The sequence below is a fragment of the Ceratotherium simum genome, chromosome 13 (assembly GCF_057802395.1).
Source record: "Ceratotherium simum simum isolate JZ-2026a chromosome 13, ASM5780239v1, whole genome shotgun sequence".
NCBI lineage: Eukaryota > Metazoa > Chordata > Mammalia > Perissodactyla > Rhinocerotidae > Ceratotherium > Ceratotherium simum.
Window position 1 is genome coordinate 49,992,846 of NC_141912.1, and position 12,270 is coordinate 50,005,115.

The window sequence follows — 12,270 nt, forward strand, 5'->3', positions numbered from 1 at the left end:
AGCCATTCTGACGGGTGTGAGGTGATATCTCATTATATACACAATGGAATACTACTCAGCCATAAGAAACGATGAAATCCAGGCATTTGTGACAATACGGATGGACATTGATGATATTATGCAAAGTGAAATAAGTCAGAGGGAGAAGGTCAAATACCGTATGATTTCCTTCACTAAGTAGTAGATAATAACAACAATAAACAAACACATAGGGACAGAGATTGGATTGGTGGATACCAGAGGGGAAGGGGGGAGGGAGGAGGGCGAAAGGGATAATTCAGCACATGTGTGTGGTGATGGGTTGTAATTAGTATTTGGGTGGTGAACATGATGTAATCTCTGCAGAAATAGAAGTACAATGATGTACACCTGAAATTTTTACAATGTTATAAACCAATGTTACTGCAATAAACAAAAAATTTAAAAAAAAAGTGTGTAGAGTCTCAGAAAAAAAAATTGTCTAAAATGACACACACAGAAAAAAAGATGAAAGTAGTTCAGCGTAGCTGCAGCAGAGGCAGCAAGGGGAAGTAACAATAGAGGAGAGCTGGGGAAGGAATAGAAGCTGGCTCAAAAAGAAACGAATAAGCCCCATTAAAGAGGTTACAGTTATTGTGTTTAGCTAAAGGAAATATTTCAATAAGGAAATTCAGTCAGCATGGAGGGTTATAACGAAAGGTATATTTTGGCAGAGGGGTCCCTTTGTGGTCCTTCAAAAATTACCATTTCAAATTCCTAAATGCCCATCAAAAGTTGCAAGAATAAGTAAATTGTGGCATATTCGTATAATGGAATATAGCAATAAAAAGTGAAAATTCTACAACTACATGCAGCAAAATGGGTGAACATAAAACTATAATGTTGAGCAAAGAAGCCAGGTACAAAAGAACACAACTATATAATTCCATATTGAACAAAACCAGACAGAATTAAACTATGGTGTTAAAAGTGAGGCTAGGGGTGCCCTTGGTGGTACTGACATGAAGGGAACACAAGGGAGACTTCTGGGTCCTGGTAATGTTGTGTTCCTTGATATGAATTATGGTTACATGGGGAGAGTTCCGTTGATGAAAATTCATTGACCTACACTTTTATGATGTAAGACTCTTCCGTGTGCATACTACTCTGCAGTAACCTGTTTTGAAGTATTCCACTGAGAAGGTTGACGATGAGTTGGGCCTAATTAGGAGCAGCTAGGAGTGAGAGAGGAACAAATGGACAATTCAAAGATCAGAAAATGTTTAGACTGATATGGTAGTGTTGATAGTGGTGGTCGTGGTGTTTTGTTTTGTTTTTTCCCAATTAGAATCAGTAGATTCCAGAAACATGAGGTGTAGAAATTGCACTAGGACTATCTCAGTCAGTCCCTCCTGCCATGGGTCAGACAGTTCCCTGAGGCATGTTCTCTGGGGCTCTGGTGGGCTCTGTCTTCACTCACGCTGTTGATAAAATTCTCAGAGCCAGGACACAAAGAGGCTTCAAGTGAATGATAACTTCAACAAATGCTTCATCTCTTACTCCTTCTTTTCCCATTTTGCTTACAGTCGGGCATATCCTAAAGGTATGTGAACTTTCTTTTACAGAGCATTTACTGTGTGTCATAGAGCACAGTCCCTAGATATGAGAAAAGAATTACTAACTTATTTATTAGCATTTGAAGGAAACTTATGACAGTTATTTGAAACTTCATTGTAAATGCTATTGAATTATGACTATATTTCCTTCTCTTTCTAGCAACAAGCTTCATCCTACCAATTTATATATTAAATAGTAGTAATGTAGCAGTTGGAATGTCTCCTCTAATAGCAAGGATACACTTTTTTTCTTTACATTCTATCTCCTCAACATACTACCCTCCTAGGATACACTAATAACTTTTATAATCCTCCAATATGACTAATAACCAAAAACATAAACGTACATAAATATTAGACATAAGTAAGAAGATGATGGTTATGCTGTTAGTAGATGATATAGATAGATAGATAGATAGATGATGATGGCTAGATAGATAGATAGATGATAGATAGATAGATAGATAGGTAGATAGATAGATAGATGGCCTCTATTTATTTACCAAATAAATGGGCACAGGCAGCAACTCTTTGGGTATGGCTGAGCAAAGAATGGTAAATTGATTTTTCTTCAGAAGAAATATTAAAAAAGTTTTTTTAAAATAAATCTTTTAACCAAATGCCTGTTTTCTTTAAAATGTTTAGACTTTACCCAAACTTGTGCAAACATCTGCAATAAAAGCCTAATCCTATTCACAAGGGCCAATGCCAAACTCCACAAATAGAACAAAGTTGTCAGAACTCTAACACCAGCTACTCCTTATGTGGTTTGGAAGGTTCAAACATTCAAATAACTTGTTGATCATAAATATTTATATATATATATAAAATGTTTGGATTTATGCCCATTAAATGTAACAGTAAAATAGTAAAAGGCACAGTGCCACTTTGCTCTATATTTGACTTGCAACACATAGATGTCACACAAGACCACATCCCACAGGCTTGTGAGCCATGAAAGCTTTGTCAAAAATCTGTGCTGTAGTCTTCTATAAATTCATCTCCTAGATTGTGCATGGGAGGTGACTTCTAGACTTATGGCCCTATCTTCTCATATTAAATGTTACACCCATCATTCAAGGCCCAGCTTCAGTTTCCCTTTTCTTCTTGCTCTAAGAAGCATTCCTGAGTTCACAGATTTAAGCACAGAGATATTGCTTACTCTTTGAAATCCATAGCTCCTTCAATGTTTAGTGCTATCAGAAACTAAGATGATTAGAACCTAATAAAATGCCTGATATACCCATAAAGAGCAAACTTCCAGCTATATATTTCAGAATTGCACAGCTCTGGAGTAACAAAATGGTATACTTGAGGGGCCTTGATCACTAATTTGGTCTACCTAATAAGACATCTGCCAAATTGCAAAACTGTGCATGGTATAATATATATGTTTATATATGTTATATATATGTGTGTGTGTGTGTGTGTGTGTGTGTGTATAAGAACTAAGTTAAAAGTCTTTTGAAAGCAGGGGGAAATTCCTAGAAGATCTCTATTGAGAGCCCTTGATGACTACAACCAGGAACATAAATGAACCAGTGGTTAAATCTTACCAACCTACAACTCAGGCTCCATTCAGGCTGATCCCCAGTTGGATAAAGGTAACCAGGCTCCCATTCTAACTGCCTAGCAAAAGAAAGGGAAAACCTTCTCTGATGGAAGATAACATTATCCAGAACTTTTTAAACACAATGTTTGAGTTCAATAAGATCTTTAGGCATACAGAAAGACAGGACTATACGGCAGATAAAAAAGATAACAATAGACAATAAAAACAGATACACAAATTGATGTAGTTATTGGAATTAGCAGACAAGGAACTTTAAGAAAATGATTAATTTGCTCATGAAGATAGAGAAAATTGTGGAAAAAAATAGATGAAAGTTATAAAACTTCAATTAGAATTGTAATCTATAAAAAGAATCAAATGGGCATACTAGAACTAAAAATATAATATCTGATCTGAAATGAAAATCTATAACAGCATATTGGACACAACAGAATTAGCAAACTGAAAGACTGATCAATAGAAAATCTCTATACTGAAAAGCAACAGAAAAAAAAGAGAAAAACACGACAGAATATAATAGACATACAGGATACCTACAAACAATATAACATGTGTTTAATATGTTTAATAGGGAGAGAAGAGAAACAATATATTTTGTGTGTGTGTGTGAGGAAGATCAGCCCTGAGCTAACATCCCTGCCAATCCTCCTCTTTTTTTGCTGAGGAAGACTGGCCCCAGGCTAACATCCGTGCCCATCTTCCTCCACTTTATATGAGACCCCGCCTCTGCATGGCCTGACAAACAGTGCGTCGGTGCGCGCCCAGGATCCGAACTCAGGCCGCCAGCAGCAGAGCGCATGCATTTAACCACTACGCCCGAGAAACAGTATTTGAATAAGCAATGGCCAAGTATTTTACAATATTGATACAAAAAGTCTATTTCCAAATTTAGGAAGCTCCACCAACACCTAAAAGAATAAATTCAAAGAATATCAGACCTAAGCACATCACAAACAGCTGAAAAGTAAATAAAATGTTCAAAGCAGCCAGAGTAAAGATACCTTATCCTCCAAGGAGCAACAACAAGACTGACAGCTGACTTCTCGATAGACATAAGGAAATCTGGAAGACAATGAAAAAGTATCGTTAAAATGTTAAAGGAAATGATTGAATAGTGTTTCTTTTGGAAAGAGTTTTTAAGAATGTCTTTTACGCATAAATAATATTCTAAAATAAGATATACACCAAGTATTTTGGAAAAGACCTAGAAAACCCATTAGTTGGGTCCTTGGCTCCTAGCAGAGCATTTGGAATATATATGGGTGTAATAAATAGTTGTCTAAACGTAGACTCCAAAACTCTAGGGAGGCTGGAGAGGAAAAATTAGAAAACCTAAAAAGAGGTAGGAAAATGAGATGCCAAACTCACCTAGCACTAGAGAGGGAACTGTGAGTACGGATGCTTCTTTTCCAAAATGAGGCAAAGATGACCTGTCTATAAAGGATTCAGTTGTTCATCAATGGCACAGCTCTCTGACTTGTGACCCAGGGAAAGTAGGCTCTGCATGGCACAAATATATATATTATTTTTCTATCCCTCAGCTCAAAACTTTCCTTTCTGTGCTCTGCTGCATGGCACTAGGGCTGGGATTCCGTAAACTTCTTTTCAGATTTGCCAGCTGGCTTTCTGTTAAGGTCTTCTAATAAGGGGCACTAAACGGAGACTGCAAGGCTAGAGGAGGAAGAAGAGATTATTCTTTTCTATTTTGGCTGCTGTTACTGTCCGCATTGCCCCAGCAACAGGTCTCCCCTCCAGCAGTGGCAGTTTCTTCCAGCCTCCCAGAGTAAGCCTTATTGTATCCTTCAAGCGGGGAGTGGGGGTAGCACACCCTCCTTAGAGGTCTGAGATTCAGCTCTGCAGAGCCACTTCTTCAAGCTTCTAGATTCCAATGAGCCCAGCCTCTTCACATACACACACTACAAATATACAGATGCACATATGTGCAAGCACCCTTACTTAATTCACAAAATGATTTTTGTGACAATAATTTTCTCAGAGTGTCTATCTGGTCCCAGTAAGGCAGCACTTTGGTCACAATTTTGATAATTTTCATGAGTTTGTAAAACAAACAAAAAAGATCTATCAACATATTTCTTCTTTAATGTGTAGTCATCAGTAAAAGTGCCTTGAATATAAAACCAAAGGAAATGTAAAAATATCCGTTTAGGAAAAAAGTGCAAGATACAAATCTTAATATTGGTCATCGTCTTTGAAAGACAGAATTGTGGATAACTTTTTTAAATATACTTAGAAAAAAATTTTAATGCTACAGTCACGAAAACAATGCCCACTTTAAACTATTTTGTGTTGTTAATGTGATATCAACCAATATTAGAGCACCTTTAAAAGTCTATTGGAGCTAGCCCCGGTGGTCTAGTGGTTAAGATTCGGCGCTCTCACCACCGTGGCCCAGCTTCGTGTCCCGGTCAGGGAACCACACCACTCATGCGTCAGTTGTCATACTGTGGTAGTTGTGTGTAGTTATGATGCTGAAAACTGTGCCACCGTGATTTCAAATACCAGCAGGGTCACCCGTGGTGGACAGGTTTCAGCGTAGCTTGCAGACTAAGGCAGACTAGGAAAAAGGACCTGGCCACCAACTTGTGAAAAAATTGGCCATGAAAACGCTACGAATAGCAGCGAAGCCTTGCTTGATACAGTACCAGATGGTGAGAGGATGGCGCACAAAGATCAGGCAGAGTTCCACTCTGCTGTGCACAGGGTCACTAAGAGTCGGAATCTACTCAGTGGCACTAACAACAAAAAATCTAATGAAGTGCCTACCTAGATGCACTATTTTCACGTCCTTTATCCTGATTTGTTTTCTGGGAAACAAATGCAATTTGAGTTTTCAGACAGAAGTCTTATAAAAAGAGCTGCATTTGGTACTGTGCTCCTGTATGCCCGTACTGGTGGTTTACAGCCTGTGTCTGTCTGGTTGGTTCAATATTTGTAATGTCACTACTTTTCAGCAGTTTGAGCCTTTGTTTCCCTCATTTCTCTGATTGGTAAAAAGCACAGATGTGATTATCAGAAGCTTTTCAACTAATCACTATTAAGATCTGATGTTAGGCTTTCCTAATAAAATACTTCCTTTATCATTTGTGATTACAAATTATTATTAGTACTAACTATCATAATTTTGTTATTATCTTACTAAAATAGCATTAAGTATAATAGAAACTGGGAGTAAGGATAGAGCATCCCCAAGGGGGCTGAGAACAGAAAGTGTGGACTGCTTTGCTCAGTGGCCTCTTGTTCTTTCTCTTACACCAATTTTTACCCACTTACTCTATTAAATTTGTTTGTAGAAAAAGGTCTGATAGAATTACACACATCAAGATATGCATTGTTGCTATGACCTAAATCATTCTTTTTCTCATACAAGTTTACAAATTTCCCCACAATACAAAAGTTTGGAATTTGTTTGAAATTTGCTTCTATTGACCTTTTATCATATCTTATTTCTTGAAAGTCTGATACAATAATTTATGATTATTAAATAATTTCTCATTAAACAACAATGTTGAGGCATCATTCAGACTTTTGAGATTTTTTTCAGATGCAGTGTCTTATTTTCGCCTTATTTTCCTTGGGTCCTCTCCACAATGAGGTCTGGGTATAGGAAGAAGAGATGACATGACCTCGTGGAGGAAAGGAGGTGGTTACCTCATGTGCACAGCTGGTGACCTTTGAGGGATGACTGCTCCCATTTCTGGGCAGATTTCAGTGTGGGCTGCCATTGTTTGCAGATAATAGCATTCACAGTCTGGTGTCTCTCTAGGCATTGCCATTTGCCAGTGCTAAAGATTTCAACCTTGTATTCCATCTTGTCTTCTGTCCTAAAATAGCTTATCCTAGCCTCCCCTTTGGCATTGTCTTACCTTCACCATAGCTTTCCTCATAGCAAGTGCTACCCACATAAGAATTGGCAGAGACCTTGGAATTTCAAACTTGAACTCTCCATTTTTGTTAATGCAATTCCATGCTCTTAACTAAGTTGGACTGTCTACTGTGGGTGTTGGAATACTATGCACAGTTAGCTTCTTTCAGAGTCCCAAAACTGAGAAAAGACTAGAGCTCTTCATGTCTGTGTTTCATAATACATCTTCTCATTCTAGGTCAAAATCAGCCACACGTTGGACCATCTAATGTCTTCTTCTGCCCCTTCCCTTGATCTCTCAATCCTCTGTGTGTGAGGGTTGAACTTCTTTCAATTACTTCCTGTCTTTTTCCCTAAATTCTGCCTCATGTGCCATGAGAGAAAATCTGTTATCTAGAATCCAATCTGGTTCTTGATGTGCTAAAGGAGATTTTATACCAAATCTTACACTGAACGTCAGAAAATGAAGACTAAATCTTTCTCTTTCCATTCCTGCTGTAACATTCTGAATCTTACTCCTGAGGCAGAAAGCTGTCTTGACCTGACTATAAATGTGCCATGTGCGAAAATGCAAAAGAGAAAAACACGTTAATATTTTGTCAAAATGCTTCTTAAAATGAATAGCATTTTCAAGGTGTAGAAATGTGACAATCATGTTACATCAAGTAATCTTAAATTATGTTCCTGTTTCTAGTGTTTAATGGACTCTCAAAAGAATTGACATATGCCTAGATTAGGAATAAATATTTTCCTCCTCTCATGCATCTATAGGTATAAACCCCCCAAATGGACATTTCCTGAAACTGTCTAACAAATCAAAGTTAAATAAATTAAAAGAGGGATAATTAAAAATGTTCTGTATTGTCTGATTGTCTACCCCCAGAGGGTAAGGATAGGAATTATGGAATTGATTGACTAGTAAGTAAATAATCAAGCAGTTTACTTGGCTCTTTGGTGAAAATATTGACAAAAACATATGTTTATAAAGAAACAAGTTAGTGGGGCTAGCTGTCTTTTTGCAGTTTTGACTGTCTACTCTGATGGCTTCTCTTTCCTTATTCTGTCTGGCTCTTCTAGTCTTTGTTCCCACACTAGCTATCTTTCACGTTCTTTCTCTTGGGAGTTTTTCTCTCAGCTTTATAGCGACCCAATAATCTTGTGAAAATAAGAGAAAACTGTAACAAACTTTAGCAATGCTAAAGGATTATACTGAGTAGTTGCAGCAAAGACCTCTAAAATTGCATGATATGAAACTAAGCATAATGAAGTCCCAGAGAAAATAGAATGGTTATAGATAAACACAGCCATAGCCGCTCCTCTTACACGTAAGTTACATTTGTGGTGTTGAGGACTCTCGGGTGAACTGAAGAACTCTAGGGTGTAATGAATTCTCGTTGGTACAGAACACCTTCAACCTGTGTGCACTGAACTGCAGGGCAAAGATGATAGCAGTCGTCCGTCAATGGTTTGCTAATGTGGCCCCTCAAACTGTTATTGAGGTACCCGCTACCCCTGAGCCTTCAAGGCAGACCAACTGACAGTTTCTGAAAGACCCAGTCCTAGCTAGCTCTGGGAAGGTACTTACAACAAAATTCAAACAAAAAATAGCCTTAGAAGTGATTTCCGAATGTTTTCTGGGGAAAACACACAGGGCATCAGTAGGGAGGTGTGAGAGTTGAAATGTGATGGATGTATAGTTTTGTAATATGACTCATTTCTACAGTACATGGGTCTGATATCTGAGTTTATGTCCCTTGAAACAGAGCCAAATACAGTCAATTCAATCAAAACTTGATATTGAATTGGTAGCAAGTATGTAAGTTCTGTCTCTTTCCCTTCAGTTCTCTCTTCCACATTTGTGTTTCAAAAATGATGTGTTAAGATTTAGCCAGGGTCTAACAAGGAAAGGATCAAAAAGCTAATCAGTTTAGCTGTTCAAACAGCCCCTGCCTTATGTCTCTGGTTTAGAGACATGCTCCAATAAACTGTGCTGAAGTAGATAGTAGATCAGGCAGACCTGACTTTACAACCCTACTCATCAATTTACTAGATGAGGACCTCCAGCTTCAGCTCTGTCACTCTGAAAATAAGGAATATATTATCTCCTTTAAAATGCCATTGTGAATATGAAAGCAAATATATACATAGTGCCTAGCACGTCATTGGCCCTCAGTAAGAGAAACTTTATCATTTTAATTTCTTTCCTCCTATATGATTAAAAAAAAGCCACTAAATTTATTCTGTATATTTAAAAATAATTAATTCATATCGTCTTATTCTTGATCTTGAGAGCACTCAACATAAAAACAAAAAACAAATTGTTCCAAACATATAAAATAAATTAATGTAATATAACTGATCTTATTGCCCATAGGACCAATTTCTGTTCTACATTTCAAGAGACTCTCAAAAGTCAAGTGAAAATTAGGGTCATATCTATTCAGTGATGCTCCATGGATATTTAGGCTACAAGATTTTGAAGCCAAAGTGCTTTTGAGCTGAGTAGCCAGCCATATTCTGCACAGTTAATCCCACTGGGAAATGCAACTGCAAACTTTACTCAGCTCAACTTAGAGTTAAAATGAGATCCGCGTGGGAGGCAGTGCAGCTTGGAACATTCACATACAATACAGGATGCATCTTTAATGCAAGAAAAGGGCTCAGCAGGAGCATAAGGCATGAAAGCTTGAAATACCAAAAGTGATGTTGGGAGCAAAGCTTTCCAGTGAAAAGTAGAGCTGATTTACTTTTGCAGAAAGATACCGAGGGAAGAGTACATCCCAATTTGTCCTTGAACTGGAAAGCTTGTTGATTGCTTGTACACCATGGCTAGCTCTTAAATTCATTACCAGTTAGATTTGGGATTACTTTAGGAAGAATCTGACAGATTGTAACAATTGGATCAATCATTGTTTCATTAGACCGATATTAATTAAACGTTTTCACCTTTTAGTGGGACTTGTTAGATCCTGATTAGCTGTGACAGATCATTATTTTCAGCAGAACATGGTCAAAATCCAGCAATGAACACTGAGATGTAATCAGGCACCAATATATGCTGGAATTAATAATTATACTAAATTGGCTGTAATGAATAATTTATGTTGTAAATTCTTATGCAATTTGCTATGGTAACACACAAGAAGATATCTGCTGTATTTTAACAAAGCACAAGTCTCCAGGAGTAAAATAACAGATAAAATAATAGGGAACGCATTTCAGGAGGAAAAGGCTTAGAGATGGGTAAAGCGCGAAAAGGTAAAAACATGGAATGCTACTGTCATTGTCATCATTAATTAACATTCATTGTTCATCCAGAGGTGCAAAGACCTCAAATGAAGCATTTACAGGTTGTAGAGAATTAACTGCTTGCCCTTCAAATGTTAACAGAGACAAGATAGGCAGGCAAATGCTGCTCCCTATCATTTAGGGTACTGCTGAGTGTGTTGCTTGCTTTGGTTTGTTGGTTGTTTTCTACGCAAGTGAAAACACACTCGAACTTTCATTTACTCTAGTCTATCTTAACAGTAAAGAAAAAATTAAAGAGGTGCTTTCAAGGAGGAAAGTGTTGCTGAGCAGATTGTTGCCAAGTGTGGGGACTTTGAAGAAGCTGCATCTTGCACATAGGAAGTGCCCAGTTACAGTCACAACATCCACCAGGTATTGAGCATTTCCCTCTACCTAGCACCTTATGAATATGTTCATAATCCTAAAATCAATCTTATGAAAGTGGTAGATGAGGAAACTTAGGCTCTAAGCAGTCAGGCACATTCACTCGGCTCAAAAATTCCTAAAACCATGATTCCAGATACTGTAAAGTCTACGGAGTTTGCAGAAAGTTCCAATGCTTCAATATTTTGAAAAACTATATTGAGTTTAATCAAAACTGTTATTCTGCATATATGACTATATGATACGTAGTCTTGGATTTTAAAAACCAGATTATTAAAATCCAACAATTTAATTTTTTTCAGTTTCTTGAATTTTGACCTGACAAGGTTTGATGTGATATGTTATTTAATAAGGATAAAATTATCGTGCATTTATGATAATTGGTATTTTAATTATACATTCAAGTAGCTTATTTGTAGATGATCTCTCATTTTAATTTCTGTATACATTTATTTTTTTGCTTCCTTTTGTGTTCATTGTCCAGTACCCAAGACTAAACCAGAAGGAAAGGAAAGAAATATTTCATTTTAGTGAAAAGAACTCAAAGAAATCAATGGAGTCTGCAGATTCAATTAGTGGAATCATTCATTACTATCTTTATACACAGGCATGCTATCACCTATTTCATATAAATAACAAAAGGTAATAGCTGTGTGCCAGGCACTGTGGTTTGCATTTCATATGCATCATGTTATCTAATCTGCACTGCAGCCCTGAGAATGAATCAACTATTTTTATCTCTATTTTAACAGAGACTGGCTCTTAGAAAGATTGAGAAATTTGCCCAATGTTAGCACAGCAAGTAAGTGATGAGGCTGAATTTAAATTCAGGTCAGTCTATCTTCAGAATTCACAATGTTAATAATGATACTACCCTTTATAAACCCGGTCTTATCTCTGCTGACTTTCTTCGCATAAACCAAACCTTTTCCCACCGGATGACAAATGTCCTCAATTTAGAACTGTATTTATTTGACCGTTTATATCTAACTAAGAATAATTACCTCCAGGAGCTGATATCACTCACTTTTACCTTAATGTGAACAGGGAGGTGAAGGCAGCATTCGGTACAGTGAAGAAGTGTAGCACAAAGAAAAAGAAAATTAAATGTGTGTGTGTGTGTGTGTGTCCTGGGATGAGGAATATGATGTATGCCTCAAAAAGATCAATCTGGGTGACAATTGAGGGTACAAACCCCAAGTATCCTTTGCCCAGTAGCTTCCTGGAAGACACTAACCTTCCTCCAACTGACCGTTGCAATATCTGAGTTTCAATGCAATGGTCCCACCCACTGGTTATTGCAGTCCAATCAGTGTCAAGCTCTCCTAGTTTTACTAATATTCTCTGGGAGGACAGAAAAAGAAGGTGGAAAGAGGGTAGGCATTCTCTTCCTAGAACTTCCATCTTTGAAGGGAGGAGTCAGGTTGTGTATGTATTTAGGGTCTCTGTTTTCACATTTCCCTCTTTTTTCTTCAATGCTCTGCACATAATGACTGTTCAGTAAGTAATGATGATGATGATGATGATGACAATGATGGTGATGATGATGCAATCTCCTAGAATACTAT

The 12,270-nt window shown here is 37.4% G+C and overlaps 1 long non-coding RNA gene across 5 annotated transcripts in view; it reads right to left on the reverse strand.

The window, feature by feature from the left end:
• The window catches only part of LOC147915724 (uncharacterized), a 301,160-nt gene that overhangs the window by 134,920 nt on the left and 153,970 nt on the right, over positions 1-12,270 (reverse strand). For 2 of the 5 annotated variants that reach the window (XR_015554144.1, XR_015554146.1), the window contains exons 1-2: positions 4,516-4,643; positions 4,149-4,209 (exon numbers count right to left, since the gene is read on the reverse strand). The exons of 1 other annotated variant lie outside the window; for it this stretch is intronic. This is a non-coding gene — a long non-coding RNA (uncharacterized LOC147915724). Of the gene's footprint in view, positions 1-3,657; positions 4,056-4,148; positions 4,210-4,515; positions 4,644-12,270 lie in introns of those variants that run through there. 2 more of the 5 variants (XR_015554145.1, XR_015554142.1) reach the window with 2 other exon arrangements.